Source organism: Phoca vitulina, unplaced genomic scaffold, assembly GCF_004348235.1.
Source record: "Phoca vitulina isolate PV1807 unplaced genomic scaffold, GSC_HSeal_1.0 scaffold11, whole genome shotgun sequence".
Lineage (NCBI taxonomy): Eukaryota > Metazoa > Chordata > Mammalia > Carnivora > Phocidae > Phoca > Phoca vitulina.
The window spans coordinates 33144327-33149828 of NW_022589714.1; the positions used below are offsets into that span (position 1 = coordinate 33144327).

General features: G+C 39.9%; 1 non-coding gene across 1 annotated transcript; it reads left to right on the plus strand.

The window, feature by feature from the left end:
- Positions 1–509: 509 nt before the first annotated feature.
- Positions 510–648, plus strand: LOC116635923. The gene has a single exon (XR_004300234.1). It is a non-coding gene; the product is annotated as a small nucleolar RNA SNORA51 (small nucleolar RNA).
- The last annotated feature ends 4854 nt before the right edge of the window (positions 649–5502 follow it).

The window sequence follows — 5502 nt, forward strand, 5'->3', positions numbered from 1 at the left end:
TGAAATTTGTCAAATAAAGCTCACCAGTTTATAAATACAAATGTTCACAAGTTTTCCTTTTGGTGTGAATCTAGCTCTCTCGTTGACTTTATGGGCCTCAGGCAGTCATGCGGATGGTTTTTTTATACATCACAGCTTATGACATGGCTGAATAAAGAGCAGTTAGTGGCTGATGGGTTATAGTGTAGATTACGTGCAGGTGCTAACTGACCATAACTGGGCAAATGGTCACAGCTGGATCACAAGGAATCAGATAAGGACAGTGATAGCAGAAGCCCGGACTCAGGACTTTAAATTAGGACTCCTTATGTTCCCATTGCTTAGTACCAGTACTGACTCTTGACCTTTGGAAGATACTGAGCCTGTAAACAAGAGAAGAAGGTTTGAACTTGGGGTAGAGAAATGCGAGACTCCATCTGACATAACTGACACACTTTCCCTTTTTTTCCTGGAAGTGCTTCTTTATTTAGACAAAGCCCCAATGTCTTTGGTCTTAAAATGAGTTGGGCAGCCTCCTGGTGCTTACCACTGGCTGGGTTCTTACACCTACTGTACCGGAAGAGGAGGCAGAGTAAACCTACCCATATACACCCCAGCCCAAGGACTCTCTTGAGTCCTTGTCAATATCCTTGGGAACAGTTGAAAAGGCTCCATAACGACAAAAGGAACTAAGATGGAAATCTGAAGGGATTATTTGCAAGTACAGTTCCTAACAAAGAAGGTTTAGTTTTTGAGTTCTGCTTAGGAACGCCGTGGAAGGTAATATGACTTGAGGCTATAGAGGCACTTGTGTTTTTGGATGTCAGATGGGTGCTGAAGACAGAGATCCAGGTCTTGCTGACTTTCCATGTGTCACCTAGAGAGCTGATGGACAGACAGATGCCCCATATTCTTCATGTTTTTGTTCCGAGAAAGAGTATTGCCAAAACCACATCCTGTTCTGGTGCTGCATCTAAGAGGACATGTGTCGCTACAACACTAATTAGGAAGGGCCCCTTCCAGCGGCCAGACTCTTACTTGCTCTGATCATGCTGTTAACCGGCCAAGGATCTAGCCCTGCCAGGTGGACCACAAAAGGAGAGATGCTCTTTTTTTTTTTCTTTTTCATCCAAGTGGAAAAGATGCCTGTGGTAAGCTCTTCCATGTTAGAAATTCACTCTTGCATATCTTATGTCTCTCAACGATACCTCCAAGGATTTCATTTCTTTAGACCTTAAGAGATCTTTGAGGAGATAAAGAGTGAGGATTATCAGGCAGTCACTTGAAGAACAATCGACAAAGGCAGCGACGTCAGAATCCACACCAGTGTCCGCACACATCAATGCCTTTGTTATGATAGCAGATCACGGTAATTTTCAAATGTTGTAATTTGGCAAATTGGATCTTCAAATAGGTGAATAAGTTCACCTTAAGAAAAAAAATAGTACTCTCACACAGAGACTGATTGCTCATTTTTGTAGTTTCTCTTCTCGCAGTGTTTGTTGTGTGTGTTTAATGCTCTACCCTTTGTTTCCCCAGCCCCGTCGGAAGTGTGCTACTCTGCTGGTTTCTTTGATAGCTTTGCTCACTGAGGCAGAGCAGCCCCTGAAACTGTTCAATATATCTGACCGGCAGCTATCCTCAAGTGGAGCGGAAAGACCCCGGGAACATCCTCCCTCCTCCCTGTTTCCGAGGTATGGCTGCTGCTGCTGGAAATGCATCACCTTTTACCTGTTTAAAGTTTATGTCGTCGAAGACAATCACATTGTTTTCACACGCAGAATGATTTTTTTCTTCCTTTAGTTAGCAGAATTAAGTAACCGAATCATGAATAACTTATTTGCCAGATTATTTTAAGATTCACGTGCTATATTTTTGAGGCAAAGGAAAGACATAACATTAATTTCAGCACAAATTATAAAAAATATAATGCTGGGGCTGTGATGACTCACTTACTATAGTTAAAGTGATCTTCATGGTTCATTTAGAGAATAAGCTATAATATTTAGTGCTTAACCAAAGATAGTCTAAAATGACTCACCTTTTGGGCGCCTGGGTGGCTCCGTCGTTAAGCATCTGCCTTCGGCTCAGGTCATGATCCCGGGGTCCTGGGATTGAGTCCCACATTGGGCTCCCTGCTCGGCGGGAAGCCTGCTTCTCCCTCTCCCACTCCCCCTGCTTGTGTTCCTGCTCTTGCTATCTCTCTCTCTGTCAAATAAATAAAATCTTTAAAAATAAATAAATAAATAAAATGACTCACCTTTTGTAATATTAGCAAATGTTATATCCTATATATATCTAATCAATAAGGGATTGTTAATGCTGAGGACTACTTTTTTCCTTGCTTATATTCCAACCTCTCTCTTTCAATAAATTCTTCCTGTTGCCTTTAAAATTCTCATCTTTCCCACTGAAAATAAATTACTGAACACTTAATTTCTTTCCTTTAGCAGCAAATCTACCTCTTTCTCTTCAAATGTAAACTTCACAAAGTGTTGTCTGCATTGTTTCCTTTTTAATGAATCTATTAATCCAACAAACATTTATTTAATAGCTACTCTACACCATATAGTGTTCTAAAATTAATTTGAGGGGTGCCTGGCTGGCTCAATTGGTGGAGCATACGACTCTTGATCTCGGGGTTATAAGTTTGAGCCCCACCTTGGGTGTAGGATTACTTAAAAATGAAATCTTTAAAAAAATAAAACTAAATTGAGATTTCTGATCATCAAGACCGTATAAAGAATTCAAAATGATTTTGGGGGGGATGAAACTTAATTCAAGTTTTTCCATCCAAGCTATAAATGCAAATAACATATAATGGCTGTCAATAAAGGCTTTCTCTTGACTCTTGTCTTATTTAGCATATTCTTATTTTTTCTTTTTTTCTTTACTGTTTCAATCAACCCTTATTTATTGTGACAGCCAACTCAGTCTATGTCTGTCAACATTATACTTTAGTGTTTTTTGTCTATGTTATGTAATCTGTTAGACCCCTTGAACCATATAACAGATACAGAGAGGGCGCCTGGGTGGCTCAGTTGGTTAAGCGACTGCCTTCGGCTCAGGTCATGATCCTGGAGTCCCTGGATCGAGTCCCGCATCGGGCTCCCTGCTCGGCAGGGAGTCTGTTTCTCCCTCTGACCCTCCCCCCTCTCATGTGCTTGCTCTCTCTCATTCTCTCTCAAAAAAAAAAAAAAAAAAAAAAAATCTTAAAAAAAAAAAACAGATACAGAGATATCTTGCTCTTTGGGGGGAAGTAGACTTGCATAAGGTGTGAAGAATATGACTCTCTCATTGTTTTTTTTTTTTTTTTTTTTTTTGACTCCCTCATTTCTGTAGGGAGAGAAGTTCTCTGTGAAGTGTATAGGTGATATTTCTAAAGAGTTACCAAGAGCCTTGTATATGTATGTGAGTTAGAAATATGGTTTCTCGCTCAACCTTCAGTGATTCCTTTGCCTCCCCTGAGGTACTGTTTGCACAGCACAGTAAAAATGTGGATGGGACGTAATTCCATACTGCAGTTCAGCATATGCCAAAATATAGATTTTCTGCCTTTATATACTCGAGAAATACTGCTTTTTTCAGTGTCTAGGGAGTTTAGATGAATATATAACACCAGCTTAGCTGTAATAGTTACTTCTGGCAAATGTGAGGGCTCTATAACTCCCATTTTCAGGAGTCTGGTGTTTTAGCACAAATCTAGGGATGCTTAGAACGCGGGTGTTATGTATCCCATTAAGGGGAAGAACTCCTCCATGATCCTGACCTCCTTATTTCTGTAAAATAAATCCATCTTAGGGTCTTTTCCTTCAAGACTTTGCCGTGATCCACGGCTCAGGACCTTAATGGGTGACTGATATCTGACAACCTTGCAGGAAACATAACTGTTTTAAGCAAGATGGGTTTAGATGACCTTAGGGATGGAATATTAAGGGTGTGACAAGCTTTAGCGAGTTTTTACAATTTGTTGGGGGATATTCAGTGCCCTTGAAATTGTAAGTCATAAATCAACTGTGCATGTGCTGGCTTTGCTAGAACATTAGATACTGTCAAAACATACAAAGTAACAAACACAGCCCTCAAACTTAAGGCTGTTGATAATATGTTAACTATATTGGTTCTCTAGAGCTATATATCCCTGCATTCTCTTAAAGACATGTTATATAGGCACTGTAAATGATTTACAACCCTTAGTGTGCTCAGCTCTATGCAAAGTACTTACTCTGTAAAATAATAACAGAGCACACACCCCCACAAAAAAGCTTTTTATGAGTATTTTTTCTATTTATTTGAAGCACAGTAAAAAAAATTGTACACTTTAGGGCGCCTGGGTGGCTCAGTTGGTTAAGCGACTGCCTTCGGCTCAGGTCATGATCCTGGGGTCCCTGGATCGAGTCCCGCATCGGCTCCCTGCTCGGCAGGGAGTCTGCTTCTCCCTCCCCCCTCTCATGTGCTCTCTCTCATTCTCTCTCTCTCAAATAAATAAATAAAATCTTTAAAAAAAAATTGTACACTTTAAAAATTCAGTGGCATGAGGAACACTGCGATAACTTGAGGGACATTATACAGTTAAAAAAAAAAAAAGGAAAAAGAATTCCCGTGTTTGAAACACTGCAAGACATAATTATACCTGCTCAGACCATTTACAAATATTAGATCAATAAACTGCTAACATCCATAAAAAGGTAGTTTTCTTACTAAAATGCAAGAATTTAAATGATGGGTATCTAAACCAGAAATAAAAAAGCATTTGAAATGGAGTCAGATCATGTTACATGGAGGCCACTTGACTAAAAGCAAAGTGTGCAGGCTTCTAAAAATTTTTACTAGAAAATCACTAAATGATCTCCTGGTTGTTCAACCTTATCAAGGTTTTTGATCATCTGAGGTCAGGAGGTTATATGGAACAAAATGACTTTTTACTCACTGCTGTGGCTGGGTGGGTGTGGCTGGGTGGGATGTCTTGTGAGCTGGGTCAGTGTCCCAAAGGATCCCAAATACACAAGATCACATGAAATAAAGTAGCTAAAACTTTTAAAGCTTTTAGCAGAATGTCTGGATCATGGTAAACACTCGATAAATGTATAAATTTTAGATTTTAAAAAATGTTTCTCACAATATACAACATATGAACTTGGACTTGAGGGATGGCAATATTTTGATAAATTTACTCTGCTATTTTTGCATATAATAGGCTCTCACTAAATGGTTCATACATAAATCTACACTGGTTAGGGCACCACTAGCCTCTGTAATAAACACACTTCAAAGTTTCAGAGATTTTCCCAATAAAACTTATTTTTTTGCATGTATACCAAACCAATGCAGGTGTTCTTTTTTCTTTTTTAAGATTTTATTTATTTGAGAGAGAGAGAGAGACAGAGATAGCGATAGCATGAGTGGGGAGGAGAGGGAGAAGCAGGCTCCCCACTGAGCAGGGAGCCCTACTCAGGGCTCCATCCCAGGACCCCGACTCAGGGCTCCATCCCAGGACCCCGAGATCATGACCTGAGCGGAAGG